We start from the raw sequence: 16,351 nt of genomic DNA, 5'->3' as shown, positions 1-16,351 counted from the left end.
TCGAGGTGAAAGAGCATAGTAAGAGCTTCAAGAACTCTATCGTCATTCGTCATAGAGTAGGTATATAACCCTGTGTACCTATTGTGTTTTTATTAAACTAATTCTGTGTACCTATTGTGTATTTATGTTAAATAGTAACCGTTTCTTCCAGGCATCCCGTGCTTAAATAATTCTACCTCACAGACCACTGTTCTACCTAAATAATAATATATTTATTATATTTTGCTTTTTTGCACCCAACAAAAATACAAAAGAACAAATAACGGACCAAAAACATAAAATGAGTTTAGTAAAACAAAATTCTCTCAAATGCAAAGCAAATCAGAAATCTGAAAGTTGACAGATAGAGGCTATGATCGCAAGATGATCCAGGCAACAGTATCAATATAGCAATATACTCTACAGGGCTATACCTGCTTATTATCATCAACATCAAATCACTACTGAGGATGGATCTCTTCCCAGGATAAGAAGGAAGCCGCAGCCCACTACGCTGGCCAAGTGTGGATTGGCAGACTTCACACATTTGAGAAGTGAAGAGAGTACGAAGTGCGATGCCCGGGATCGAACCCCGGACCCATCGAATAGGAGGTCGATATTTTAAACACTATGCTATCACCGCTTTTAGTTCCCATCAATTTTACTTCTACCTGCAGTATTTACTGTTCTTGTAGAGCTGCTGCTGCTATGTAAAGTCCCAAGGTTGCGCTTCTTTATTAAACGCTATAACTGTGACGTCTTTTGTATGTGTATTACCTACATTGGAAAGTCCATTTTGTTGTTTCCAGCGATCCCTACAGGTAATTAATGAAAGAACTTCGCACCAAAAGGCGTTTAATTCCGCATCCCGTAGCGCGGCTCGGCAAAGGTACAAGGAGTCAAGTTGAAGGCGCGTGAATGCGATGTGATAAAAGACGCCGGAGGAAGCGCGCGGGGCCAGTAGCGACCCCACCTGCACATCGAGCGCAGGCGCAGTTACGTTCCGTTCCGCGAACTTTGCGCGCGATTCGCGCATTCGAAACTACAGCGCCCCCACCTCTGTCCGTTTCCTCAGTATTGGACAATTACTGTCCCTTCTTGGTTTGTGTTTGTGCTCTAAACTGAACAACTGGAAAAGAATCACGGCATTCCGAAACGATCTCTCTCAGGTGAGAACATAATGACGATATGCCGCAATTATGAAATCAGTCTACGTTCCGAGTAAATCATGTGATTGGAAATGACAACTTGGATTTAGAATAGCATAACCTTAAGTATACTACTCAACAAATAGTGTATTTAGACGATACTGTTACAATTTAATTAATTTAAGAAATCAAGGTTTTATTTTCATTTCGAAACTTTAATAAGATAATTTTATTCTGAAGTCCTTGTGTCTAATTCGGAGAATGCTTCACACAAGTAAATAAAATTTATTTTTTTAAGTTTTAATACAGATGTAGTACAAGTGTAACTTCCAACAATGAAATAAACCCGAGTTCAGATTACTTATTGCTAATACATAATTAAATTGCATAGATAAGTAGATAATTAATTAGCTATAAGCAGTTCGTAAGCACAACAAAAATTTTAACCTACTAATTATTTAAATTATGGTGTCTATAATCATAATATCATTACACAATAAGACGGAAGGTATGAAATTATCAAGGTAAGTAATGCAAAACAATATCATAAAATTCTCATTAAGGCTTAAGAGCTAACTACTAAAATTGTTTTGACCAAAGATCAACCTGTTAACGATAAACCGAGTGAAAAACAGCAACTCAATAACTTAATTAATAAGTCATCGAACATGTACTGATCTAAATAATGACCTTCAGGTAAATGAGCACTTAATCATATAGACCCATCAAATATGTAGACAGAACCAACAACTACTACAGAAACAGTGTCAGGAAAGTTGATAGAAATCACTTGTTGCAAAATTGTAGACCTCAACTTAGATGAGTACTCTCGCTAGGTCAAACGCAGTTGTGTATAAGGTTATAATGAAGACCGTTCATTAAACGCAATAATCTAAGAAAGGAGCTTGGTTTTGAAGCCAAGGATCCATCAAGGCGTTTTGCAGGCGTTAGTATTCCCACCGCGTGTCGGAGCAAAGCAGTGGACGTGTGACGTAAGGTCACATCGTTCGACGCCTGGCCACTGACATGACATGAGATTAACTCCTTACTATCGCCTCTGACACCATTGCGAGACCTCATCAATTATTCTATTAAAATGAGCTGTTAAATATGATGACTTGACTTAGAAGACGATCCTTCACTGTTGAATTCATCAAATATTCAATATGCTAAAATCTACGAATAAACGCAAACTAATTTACTTACTAACAAGCGATAGAACTAGGTGAGTGATAAAGTAAATGTTGTTATATGAGCGATAACTTTACCAGATCGATTAGAAGAATTTCTATCTTTTAAACTACTTTTATCTTGACATACAGGCTACATATTATTATACTGAAGTAAATTGTAAACATTGAGGGATCTTGAAACTTGATTACTTTAAACTGCCTCAAGATGATCAAATAACCTATTGACAAACTGACGATAAAAATATCTAAAATTATTTCTTAATCTTCCGTTTGCAAACGATGTCTTATGAGATCTAAGAGCTAGCACGTGCCAGACCTTCGTTATTTTATAAAAGCTTCCATAGGGAGGAACGATAAGCGACTATAAAGTTTGGATCATAGTGGCTTTGAGGGAAATCAGGTAGTAAAAGTGTGACAAATCTCACGACAATGTATAAAGTCTATTTTTTTGTTATAATTTCTTCGGAATAGTATTAGAAATCACGTCATGCATTGCCAGACACTAGTGTGTTGGCAACTCTCTGCCAGACGCCCTTAAAGTTTAATAGTTTCGTTGACGAAGGTCTGGCACGCGTTGGCTCTCTCTATGAAAAGTCTAACGTTTACAAAGGCAGAGATATCAATTACAATAGTTATAACAGTATCAATAATAAGTTTTGTTTCGTAAAACATGAAAAATCGTGAGATGTTAACGGAAACACTTTTAATACCTACCTACATTTACTCATCATAAGTATGAATTTAATTAATTATATTAATAGTAACAAAATTGCATTTCCATATAAATACAGCAAAATAATTTTCTAAATACAAAGCCAATGCAGATGGTAAACGAAAGACTAACAGCATATACTTACCTACTAGGAAAACATTAACGGAACCTAGAAAAGTAAATGAGGAAAGCCAACAGCAGAAATCCTTGAAGCTATATATAAAAAACATGTTAAGCAAAAAATATGGCATTATTTATGAGGGTCACAATTATTATAGGGAGCCGAGTGTTTTTGAATAATATAAAATTAACTAAATCAATTATGCTGCTTAGATTGTTGTAGCAAGTTTTTCAATGTCAAAGATTCGTATAAATAAATTTGTGTGAATTTAAAATTGCTAATAAGTATTCTAAAGTGCTTAAAATCTTTATAATTTTATTTATCTTGTATACTTATATTAAGTCTTATAGGTAGTATAAGTAGCATTAAACTTGGGAATATATTAACTAAACTCATACAGAAAACCATCAAATGCTCAACACGAGAAACAAACAAATATATGGAACTAAGTATACGAAATGTTTTCTCATCTAAAAAATTTTAATCGGTTGAAACTTGAAACGCTTTAAAAAATCATGACACAATCTATGCAATTTCTTTGGAGGTCAGCGGAACTTTTTGCCGTAGCGAGGGCCACTACCAGTTCATATTGGACTTTATATTGGATTAAATATGTAATGAATAGGTAGATACTAGATAGGCACATAATATGGCTGATATGTAGATTGTAGAACTTTTGATTGACTTTTTTTTATTGAAAATATTACAATAAAACTTAAAGCTAGCCTTATCTAATTACTATACAAATCATACCCGCGTGGAATGGTGCCAAGAATACTGTCTGCATTTCCACGCTAGACAGCCAAGCTGATCCGCTGCGCAAAAAATGAGCCAGCCCTTCTGTCACCCGATGAAACTATTAAACGCGGTGAAATGTCTCGTAAATTTTTTTTAGCACTAAGACTCCATGGCCCCAGGGTCTTTACGGCAAACGGAACAAAAATGTAAATCTCAATAAGAGAGGCAAACTTGCGTCACTTGCCGTTTTCGGCCATTTCTGCTGCGGCTCCCGGTCTTGATGCTGTCTTCCTGATAATGTGTCAACGCCAACGGTGTCAACCAACCAATTGACTTCAAGTTAATGCATATTACATATTATATGTAATGATACTACACATATCGTGTTTAAAATTGTCTAAATATATTCTGAATTCCCAACCCGTTAAAAGTATTTACGATGTTTGATATCTTTCTGTTACCACGTTTAATTCAAGTTTTGTCGAATGTACATGTAAACTATCTAAATCGTTTTTTAACCCCCGACCCAAAAAGAGGGGTGTTATAAGTTTGACGTGTGTATCTGTGTATCTGTCTGTGGCATCGTAGCTCTTAACCTAATGAACCGATTTTAATTCAGTTTTTTCGTTTGAACGGTGGCTTGATCGAGAGTTTTCTTAGCTATAATCCAAGAAAATCAGTTCAGCCGTTTGAAAGTTATCAGCTCTTTTCTAGTTACTGTAACCTTCACTTGTCAGGGGTGTTATTAATTTTTAATTTACACTTGTGCAATATACAGGTTCTACATCATCAACATATTAACTTTTACAAATGGTACCAAATCAATCTGAGTTAGGTAGGTACGTACTTTGCTCTCTATCAAAATTTAAGCGTGCTTAAATTATGCTTAAAAAAGATGACCGTTGAATTATTACAATCGTAAAAAAACTGGTTTTCCGGAATAACCCGCAATTTGGTTTTTATAGCTTATTTTTAAAAACTAGTTAGTTTAGTTTGTATTCCGTCTTTAGTTATACGGAGTGAATAATTAACGCCTTTATTTATGATGAGCTCGAAGGTAATTATATGTTTTTGTCCCTTCTAAGATCTATAGGTGAGATATCTACCTACTTACATATAAAAGTAAAACTGGACGATTTCTGTATTCTTTAATATATTATATTGATAGTAATAGTAACATAGTCAGAGGTAGAATTTTACCTATATATAATATTATAATATTTAATAATATTTTCGATACCTGTACTCCAAAAAAATATTTTTTTTTCATTTCTGTCTCTGTATCTATCAGTCCGTATATGCTGAAACTACTGAAAGCTGGTATACTTACCTATAGCTAATACTCTGAATTAACTTATAGTACGTATTTATCCCGTAATAAATATCTCAGTGCAATTTAATATTTACGGGTTTTATCATCATTCAGAACATATCACAAAGAAGTTTATATTATAAATAATGTTGTAACTGCTTGTAATATCGACACCTGCAAGGAAAAACATCATAACTAACTTTTTAGCGATTTTAAGTAACAATCACATTATTCGTAAACAAAAACTGCTTATTTTTTGTGCTCACCCATGTATCTTAATTCATTCGCGTTACGATTTAGCCAGTGGAAAAATATTGTAAGTCCGCATCAACTGAAGATAATAAAAAGGTAACTAAGGTAGGTAACATTTAGTTACACATACATACCTACTTGCCTATGGCTGACATCAAAATAAATATATTACATAACTGAAATTGTAAAGTTGTTCTCGGCAAGTATTATTTCGATTTAAATTGCCTTTCATCTTAATCCCTGGAATTGTATTTCAGACTTCAATTTTTTTTTGTGAAAATTAAATACACAACATTGAATAATTGTATATCTGAGTTACCATGTCATTTTATAACTTTTATGCTTGTGTATTTTGGAAATAAATTGTAAGTTGTAACTCACAAAAGCCGGCCAAGTGCGAATCAGACTCGCGCACCGAGGGTTCCGTACTCAGGTATTTTTTTCCGATATTTTGCACGATAAATCAAAAACTTTTATTCATAAAAATAAATAAAAATCTGTCTTAGAATGTACAGGTAATGATATTATCTTTTTTATAATAACCCCCCTTGGCATAGTTATACCTTGAAAATTGAAACAATTTTTAATTTTTTTTTGTGACATCACTAAAAAAATGTGGTTACATAACAACAAATTGACGGTTTTCGAATTTTCTCCTTTACTTGTGCTATAAGATCTACCTACCTGCCTTTCATGATTTTAGGTCAACGGGAAGTACCCTATGTTTTCTTGACAGACACGACAGATGGACAGATGGACAGACGGCCAGACGGGCAGACGGACAGACAAACAGACAGACAACTAAGTGATCCTATAAGGATTCCGTTTTCTTTTTGAGGTACGGAACCCTAAAAATAATGAAATACTCATCATGATAACATAATATTTAAACTTCACTAAGATGTCGATTTTCTATTGTTGACAAACATTTTCAAAGTTGGATCTTATTAAGATTTTTTTAAATCTTTGATGCGCTCTTGTATAAAGTTACGAAACTTGCAAGTGTCGCTATTATTATATATAACATTGAATTTTGTCAATGGAATAGGTTTAATTGCGTGAGTCATTAGATAAATCTTGTTACCTATATATTTTATCGGATTTTCCACTTTTTGTTTTTCACCAATTAACTTCTCTTATTGCGACAAAAAATAGTAAATAATATATAAATGAATACAATTAACATAAAACAAACAATAAGCACAACATAGGTAAAATAAATTGATACAAATCTTCGTACCCAGTAGCACACAAATAAGAAGTTACATCCTATAGTGGAAGGAAATACAAAATATTTAAATTAATTAATTTACATAGGTAGGTAATTCAGTGCTAATTATATTCAGATTTTATAGTTATTGTGAAGAATGACAGCATAATAGTAGTCAAGGGTTCCGTGAATATGGAATGTTTGTAATCCTAGTGTGTTTACACGCCTATACACACGTTGCCATCAACCAACAAGTACACATAACAAGTGACTTTAAACATTTATAACATCATTGAAACGTGGACATTGGACGGGTACTTATACTGCTTACATTTTATTGCAAATACCAATAATTCCCACTTGAAAATTATAAAGACAAACTACCTCGAAGCTGTTAATCCTTGAATGAGCATTATCCAATAGGAAGTACAGATTGTCGCTGTTTAAGATATTTTTAGCGTCCGTGACGAGGTCTCATATCCGATACCTGGCTGACTTAGCCTAGAGATTTACTGCAGAAATGCCAGCAGGCGGAGCGGCGACGTGATCGGAGATGCAGGATTGCTATTCGATGGTGTGTGGTGTGAGGGAGCACGTCCGTTTCGGCCTCGGACGCTAGACCGACACCGCCTGTAAATGTTTACATTTGTGCCGGCGACGGCCAGCGTTGTCTACCTGCGGCGCAACGACCAGTGATTAGTTGCAAAATGTTCGTAGCCGAATTGAGTTCAGGGTCGAGCGTGTTGCCTCCGGGTGTTGCGCAAGCGTGCAGCCACACCACTCGCTCGACATTCGACAACAAACACGACTGCACCGCGCGCCGCGCCCCGTGTGCACTCAGCCTTACGAGGCGATCATCGAAGATCAAACAACGAACTAAGTAAATATAAAATAGATCGTAAAATATTTACAAAGGAGTCTAGCAAGTTCTGTTTACTTTGTATAAATCTTTATTACTTACCTGCTTTCACACATAAATATAAAAAATACCTAACACTTATTCACATAACTCGATGACACTAATTGAACTTGCAAGTTGCAACATCGGTACTTACACAATAGGTACGATATAATGTGCTTAAGATATTTATAACAAAATACAATGTATAACATATTATTGTACACGTGGCTATTATTTTAGTTTAATTTAAAGTTTCTGTGTTAGGTACAGTACTTGCAATATCCTGAATACGTGGATAGTAATAATTTAAATGTGGAAATGTTGTGACAGGCAACCTGAGTGACTATTGAGACATATGCTCCTATAGATGACAGAATCGCAGAACGAGAGATTCTAAAGCGATTAAATACGAGTAGGTGTACGTCTACAAACTTAGGCTACCTATTTCTGTTCATTCGTAAATCGTAAGTAAATGATTCGTAAAATCACAGCGTGGTTAAACTTACAAATCAAAATAGTTATCTTCAACGAGTCTGTAAGTCAAAATATAATTTGTTTAAATAAATTCTAATAAGAATCATCAACAATAATTATTTATATTAATCTTTACTTAAAGATGAAGTATAGGTATACCTATTTACATCACTTATACCTATATGACGTTTCGTCGGTCTCAACGACAGAGGCAACGCTCTACGAAAACGTTATCTCTTTCTAAAGTTCGATGTACAATATTTCCTGCCGGGCACTGTGCTTAGGTACCTATAGTGATAAACTGTTAAGCCAACGGTATGCAGAGCATCGTTCGTTTCGTTGTGCGTTAATAGAATACTAAAGAGTTGTAGAATTGATCCTTTCTAAATTAATTTTAAATTAGCCGCCGATATTGACACCTCAAACCATATCTCAGAAAAGGGGCCTTTGCCCTTGACCTTGACAATTGCTACCTGCCGAATTTCATGATTCTAGGTCAACGAGAAGTACCCTTGAAGTATCTTGACAGACAGATAACGATATGGAATATAAGTGTTCCTTTTTAGCCTGGAGATACGAAACCTAAAAATTGATCAAGGTGGTTAGTAAGTAGAGCCCTACCTCATGCGTGTTTGGTCAATTATGCGAACCATGCTAGTTACTTAGTTACTAAAATGTTTGCCAATAATATAATTTTTATCACTAACTAAGAAGTTTTGGGGGTAAGGTTTCCCACTGTAACTACCTACCTACCTAAGAATCCTATGATATGATTTTTGTACTTTATTGTTCGGAGCCATCCCATATGAATCATTATTCAGACACGCTCCACTTTGCTGGTAAACGCTTACGTCAGTTTGCTTTCCATCACTCTAGATTTTCCACATTTACAATTACTTATTACATCTTCAAACTTGATTCATGTTGCATTTATTCGATACAATAAGTTACCGCGTAAAATCGATCTATTTCTAACGTGAAATATTATACTAAGTATACGATACAATATACTCTATAGCATATTAGGCAAATGTTGGTAAACCATATTATTTGGATATGTTTTGATTTGACCATATTAAAGTTACAAAATCTATTCTTAAAGTTCATACTTCATAACTAGTGCAAGGATAAATAAGTAGGAATTTTAGCAAATAGAGAGTTACTACATTTTTGGATAGAGTTTGAAAATTACCGTTACTTACCCCAAACCGTTTTCACTAGAAAGGCAATAATGCGAAGATGGTTTTAGATCAGTAAAACAATACATTAGGCACATTTTTTTAGCGTCGTAGCACACGCCAGGTATCTCCACCTAAGTAATAAATGGTCATAACGGTCGCAACTTTAACTCATATTAACCTTAATGAATTTGGGCCAATTTGGGCATATACCAACCTATCAACTGTTATGAAAGAAAAATTATGAAGTAAAATTTTATGGTGTGAATGTAAACCAAGCCTATGATTGCAATTTTTAATGTCTAAAGTTCTCATCTTTTCGTAAGCTGGACGATGATTACAAGCTATTAAAAAAGTCCAAGTAGGTCAAGAGCGAGCTACGCACATGGCTGCTAAATGCTATTATAATGACAAACTAACTTATTTCCGCGACTTCGTCCGCGTGGATTACACAAATTTCAAACCTCCTATCTATGTATCCTTTCTTATAGCGGCTGCCTACGTCATAATACGTCATAATATCTGCATACCTTTCAGCTTGACCCATCCAGTGCAGTGGACTGTGGCTTGAGCTTGGTTGATAGATCAGTCAGTCAGTCAGCTTTTCTTTTTATTTATATAGATACTAGATTTTTTTTAGGAGCGCCTACAAATTCGGCAAATTACCTAAAATTAGAAATTGTTGTTTGTTCTTATTATAACGCGTTTGATAGTAAAATACCTACATGCTCATTTAATTGTGATACGAAAATGGGCGCCCAGATAGAGGCAAAATAGATCTATAAATATATCATCTACTCAGGCGTGTGTGTATCGTTAGAAACACTTTTTAAAATTTTAAAAAAAAAAATTAAAAAATAGAAATTTTTCTAAAACTGTAATTTTGAATGTGTATACCTTCCTTATACGAGGAAGAAATAATTCATTTCTATAGATTCCTATTGCTCGGATGACAAGCATTAAAGTAGGTACAGCCTTCTAAGTTTTGGTAGACGTACGTACTTACTAGATCAAAATCTTTATTATGGATTAAATGTTATCAAGCATACCTAATTTATATTCGATATTATGCGATTTGGGTGCGCCTGCTTGTCTGTCAATAGGTAGGTAGGTACATTAATGTATCTAAATCACGGTGTTTTGAAATCCCTACTAGGTAGTAAGTAGGTAGGTAAGTAACTCACGATGACTCTGCAAAACGAAGTCATTCACATAGTGAGTCGGTATATTACAGACACTAAATGACTTCATCCGCGTGGATTTAAGTTTTTTTTAAATCTCGTGGAACCTTTGATTTTCCGGAAAAAAAATAGCAGATATGTCCATCCCCGCGATGCAAGCTATCTCTATACCAGCGTCAAACGGGTAACCGGATGGGGAGTAAAAAGGAAGCAGACAGACAGATTCATTTTCGCGTTTATATTATTAAGTAAGTAGGTACCTACATAACCTAGGTAGGTTCATTCATTCATACCTATTACCTATGCCTATGGATTCTAGTTAGTTTCAATTAAAAAATAAATATATGACTAAGTACGCACGAATAATAAATGCTTTAAAATCTATACTCGGCTAAAATCCAAACATCCTAATGCTTATCATTTTCCGGTTTTATCTTCACAATAAACGCATCCGGGAGCGATGCCGACCATTACGACACGTCTTATTACCTACCAATAGTGTCAGAAAACTAGGATAAACTTCCGAAAAGTAGGTACATACCTCCGATGAATCTAAAATTTGGTTGAATAACGTATTTTGACCTCCGAATCACGAATACCATAACGAAAATTGGCGCAAACGCCATTTTGAATATATATGGAAAACACATGAGAACCTCTTTTCGTTCGGTATGCATAACCGCGCACTTCTATCCGATTTAGACTATTTTAGGGGTGTGTACAGAGGAGATTAGGAACTTGGGGCGTCAGTCCCACATTTTTTAAAAACTTTTTGTGCCAATTTTCGTTATGATATTCGTGGTCAAAATACATTATTATACTTAACATATTTCAGATTCATCGAAATTATGCGCTTTCGGAAGTAGGACGTACGCCCAAAAATTATATTATGCATCTACTTATTATGCCTAGGCCGTATGTAAATAAGCCATATGGAAGATATTAATTTTTTAATTACAGTACAGACACTTTTCCTTAATTTTTATTACCTAACTATTTCAAGATATTTTGTATCCTAGTATTAGATACCTACCTACCTAGATTCTAAGTTTAAAAAAATACTACATGACATAACATAATACTAAGTATATCCCAGGCTTGATCCCAGGCCAAACTTTTTTTAGGAGCTGTATTGCACTCTATTAGTTTGAGTGTGAAGCAATAAAAAAACAAAAGTAAAAATCGATCATTAACCTTATTATTTACATAAAATTATTACATACAAGTTTTTTTATGAGACAGTCAGTCGAAAGGACTATCAGTTCGTACTACATTACTACATTTAGTGGCAAGGAAATTCAAGTGAAAAAAATATAATTTTACAGAAACTTCTAGGTCTGCGTCTATACTTTCACAGCAAAGCAAATACGCACGCACAGGTTCAGACTATCAGCTGTGTCTGGCGATCAGTTCGATCATCGTTACTCGAACATTGAAAGTTATTTTCAATTACAAAACTACATTTTCGCCGTCAATAGCGTGCAGGCATGTGCGATTCCATTGTCAATGTCGATGGCGCGAACACTGTGACCGTAATCCGCAGTTTATTTTGTTTGTTGTAGTTGTAGGCTAGTGTTGTGATATTGTTACGATACGCGTCGAAATGCTATAACTTTTTTAACATGGTAATAAGCCTGCAATTACAAAACCTAAAACGGCCTACTGTTACACTTTTATAATAATATGAGTATGTTAAGTAATACGAGAAACGCAGCTGTAATGTGATAATAGTCATTCATAATACTAAAGTATGATTTTGTTTGTTTTTAACTATGAAGTAAGTATACGTACTATCTCATTCTATTCTACCTATTTTATTTATTTCTAATTTTAATCTGTATTAGACTAGGTTAGGAAGATAGAATTTGTAAATCTAAACTATTACAAACGATAGCAATCTTTAGAAACTTGGGAGTTACACCAAAATCTAGAACTCAAGCCCTAGTGTTAACCTACTTAACTATTGTTGTATAAAAGTAGGTAAATACAACAAGAAATAAAACATAGCATCATTTTAAAAACAAAAAATACCTGAATACTTATTAAAATCATTTTCTTAATTAGGGAAGTTTCAAGATTACTTGTTAGTTATTTTTTTATTATTCTTGTCTGGTTTTAAAACAGGTTTACAATAGATTACCTATACGGAAAATCGTATAAAGCGTATCAAAATGTGTAATTAAAATGTTGTTTTAATTGTCAGGATCGATATAGGTACAAAGGGCCTACCTACATTTATGCGGAAACTCGGCTAGAACGTGATCGAAGCAGGTTTTGCTGGTATAGGTACAAGTACCTATTTATGACATCACAGAATTGTTGGCGTATCGGAATATCGTTATTGTTCATAATAGTGATTACATTTTCTTATATCTCGAGTCGATTTACACACTGTCTACACGGTTTTTTATTAATCTTTTATTTTTATTCAGATACAAGTTAGCCTTTGACTGCAATCTCACATGGTGGTAAGTGATGATGCAGTCTAAGATAGAAGCGGGCTAACCTGAAAGGGGTATGGTAGTTTTTATTAAACTCATACCCCCTTTCAGAACTTACATTGAAGTGATAAGGTAACAATAATCCGACAACGTTAGAAAAATTAAAATTAATTAATCAGTAAACAAATATTCAAATATGTAATAATAAATTAATTAATATTTAATTTAATAATTGAATATATTTATTTTTCAAAATTAATTCATAAAAATAAATAAATGGAATAGGAAAAATAATTAATTAAGATAAATAATAAATTATTCTGCACCGTGTGAATGCTACCTGCATATTAAGCTCGTAACATATTTTTAAACAATAAACATTAATTTTATTATTGTATTGAACATTAATTAATAAATAAAGTAAATAAATTATGTAGTCATATAGACAGGTACCTGGTTGACTGATAAAATAAATAAGTTTTTATAATCGCTGCTATAACTAGGTAGGTACCTACTAGAAAAGATGCTAAAAAACTCTCGTCCAATTATTATAATTTATTCCCATTCATAACGATAGGTAGGTACCTAGGTATAATTAGTTTTTACTTCGCAATAAACACTTTAGTTTAACCTTGTCAGTGTATTTTTTAACGATAAGATTTTTATTATACCTAGGTACTCATTTAGCTAACGAATACCTAAAATAGTGATGTCAGTTTTCAATATCTAGTTCTAGGTACTATTCGTTTCAAGCAAGTAGTTTAAGACGTAAAAATAAGCAGAACTGAACAAAAAAATCTTAGTAATTAAGTATAACTTTAACAACAAGAAAGTTAAACAGCACTAAAACCGACCCGCGAACTGTCGATAGATAGCGACGCATATAGTCTGAATATAGTACAAAATAGTTTTTTTGTCGCTCAGTCTATTTTTATATTGTACTATAATATTTGTGAACTCAGAATTTTTTCTTCTTCATTTGATATCCCACGCGATACAATAGCAAAAAAATGTTTTGGAGCACCCGCTCCCCCCCCCCCCCCCATTTTTGGACGTAACATCCGTCAGATTAATTAAAAAAATATATCAACCTGCTATACCAGCTACCATGAAATTGTACTAAGCTTTAATAGACGCTTGATAAAATTTGATAACTGCCTTCAGATCAATTAACATCAAGCTCAAGGTTAGGTTAGGTTATCTAGCTTAAAGGTTTGTTATACTTACTTTTTCTCAAATGACTTCTTAATCTTTTTTTAACAATCAAGTGTCAATGTACTTAAAAATTAATTCAGAGGCGAAGGTACCTATTTACGAGTAGCTACTCATAGCTGTTTTTTATGCAGACATCGATTCACCCGACCTGCATTAAAAACAGCTTTATAAGTAGTTTATTTGTTTTTCTAAACAAAGCTATCTCAAATACTTGAATGTATCTTTTAACTCTAGTCGTAAGGCCTGTAAGTTTTACTCACGTAAGTAGCTTACATGATTAACTTGCGACATATTTATAATGTAGACACTTAAAAATACATTTACATTAGTAAATTGTCAATTAATCATGTAAGCTACTTACGTGAGTAAAACTTACAGGTGTACCTAATCGCGGCCTTACACTCGGTTTTTAGGCTTCCGTACCTCAAAAGGAAAAACGGAACCCTTATAGGATCACTTTCCTTTGTTGTCTGTCGGCCTGTCTGTCCGACGCGTATTCAGGATCAAACATATTACATACCTATTGGATTCAGTTCATTTTGACGAGTGTTTCCGTATCTGGATGTATCTAGGTATGTGTTTTCACAGTACTTTTAATTAAATCAGTTGTATACAGTGATATATAATGTACATTCCTTCCTTGTTCCTACTCCGTGACTTTGCAGGTATCGATCCACCTGATCTGCATTAAATTATGATGTTAACCTATACAGGCTGATGTTTTAAGAGCGGTCAGTGAAGCCAAAATTAAATGAATTCGGTCTAAGGGTCGGTTGATTTCGTCGATTTTCAAAGAAATAAAACTTCATTCAGACTTTCAAAAAATCCCTTACATCAGGAAGGTCAGGAATTGAATCTGTAGTTACTTTTCTCACAAAAAAAAATGTTAAGAGATTAATATAGTATGTTTTAAAAATTAAATATATGTTTTAAAGAACATCTCTTAAATAACAGAAAGAACAGCTAGATTTTCGATTTTCCAAAATAGCTGTGATTACGCTCGGTTAAAATTTCAATTTTTAAAGAATATTGTAGGTAATTAATTAATATTTTGTAGTTTTTTCTCTTCCCTTAAACCGACGCCATGATCACTTAGACCCTAATTCAATAAATTTCACTTTAATAAATAATCTCGAAAAAGTAACAACAGAATTTTTTTATCAGCTCATCAGTTATAACAAAAAAAACTGCTTATAAGTAATGATCTATACTCGTATAATGTGGATCATAAATCTACAATATTTTTGAAATTATTCTTCTCGTCTTATTTATTTTAGAGACTGCAATATTTATGTTTTACAACATACTCTTTTGTTCAATATAATAAATTGACACCTGATTTTTTTGATAAAAAGTTCAGGTCAAATCTGTGTTCCAAAAGAACACCCTGTATATACTCGTAGCTTTAATTATGCTGATTTTCAAAGCTTTCCTAACCACTTTAAAGTAAAAAACTTGTGTGTCACTGCACTTTCAATTACTTAAATCAATTTAGAACTCAAAAAGGTACTTATTTACATACATCGATCCCTGCATTTATATTGAGTTTTTATGCAGCTATTCGTAAGTACACGTATAATTTATAATTAACCCCTCAATCACTTAAAAAGCTCTTTACGAATTAATGCGAGCTTTTGTGTTAAAATAAGACTACGTTACAAGCATACGCCTACCTTGTATCTTTTATGTATGGTCTGAGATAATGCACCAGGGACACCAGTTGAATGTCAATATCATACGGGCTTCCCCACACCACCTTGAAATATAAAGCTTATGAATCATTATTACCATTTTGAAGAACTATTTTTAGGGTTGCGTACCGAAATGATAAAAAATATCCGTTAAGGTGCGACTAAGTTCGTTTATCGATCTGTTCATCTATTTATCCGTCATACCTACCTGCTTATTTTACCAAGTACTACTGTTATCGACTGGAAAATCCATACTAATATTATAAATGCGAAAGTATGTCCGTCTGTCTGCTACCTTTTCACGGCCCACCAGTTTAACCGTATTGAACTGACTATATAGGTATAATAAATTGCATAGATTAATACCATAACTCAACAAAAAAATAATAACTAATCAGCAAGTAGGTACTTACTAGGTACCTACTTAACTTTATTATGTCGTTATGAATTTTATAACTACGTAGCCTTGCCATAAAAAAATACATTAATAGTTTTTATGGCATATTTTTATTTTTGTACATGTATATTTTTTATTTAAACACCCTGAAATACACAAATGCAATCTAGTGCAAGTTTTTAGAATTTGAGCTGAAGTTTATTTTGAC

At 33.6% G+C, this 16,351-nt stretch overlaps 1 protein-coding gene across 3 annotated transcripts in view; it reads left to right on the top strand.

Annotated features, from left to right (window-relative positions):
• The first annotated feature begins 935 nt into the window (after nucleotides 1-935).
• LOC123866937 (elongation of very long chain fatty acids protein AAEL008004) overlaps nucleotides 936-16,351 on the top strand; it is a 42,540-nt gene continuing 27,124 nt past the window's right edge. For all 3 annotated transcript variants that reach the window (XM_045908730.1, XM_045908725.1, XM_045908729.1), the window contains exon 1: nucleotides 936-1,148. The gene's annotated coding sequence lies outside the window, so the exon portion shown is untranslated. The remainder of the gene's footprint in view (nucleotides 1,149-16,351) is intronic.

The sequence above is a fragment of the Maniola jurtina genome, chromosome 7, assembly GCF_905333055.1.
Source record: "Maniola jurtina chromosome 7, ilManJurt1.1, whole genome shotgun sequence".
NCBI classification, from domain to species: domain Eukaryota; kingdom Metazoa; phylum Arthropoda; class Insecta; order Lepidoptera; family Nymphalidae; genus Maniola; species Maniola jurtina.
The sequence above is the reverse complement of the archived record's forward strand: the minus strand, read 5'-3'. Positions and strand labels throughout refer to the sequence as shown.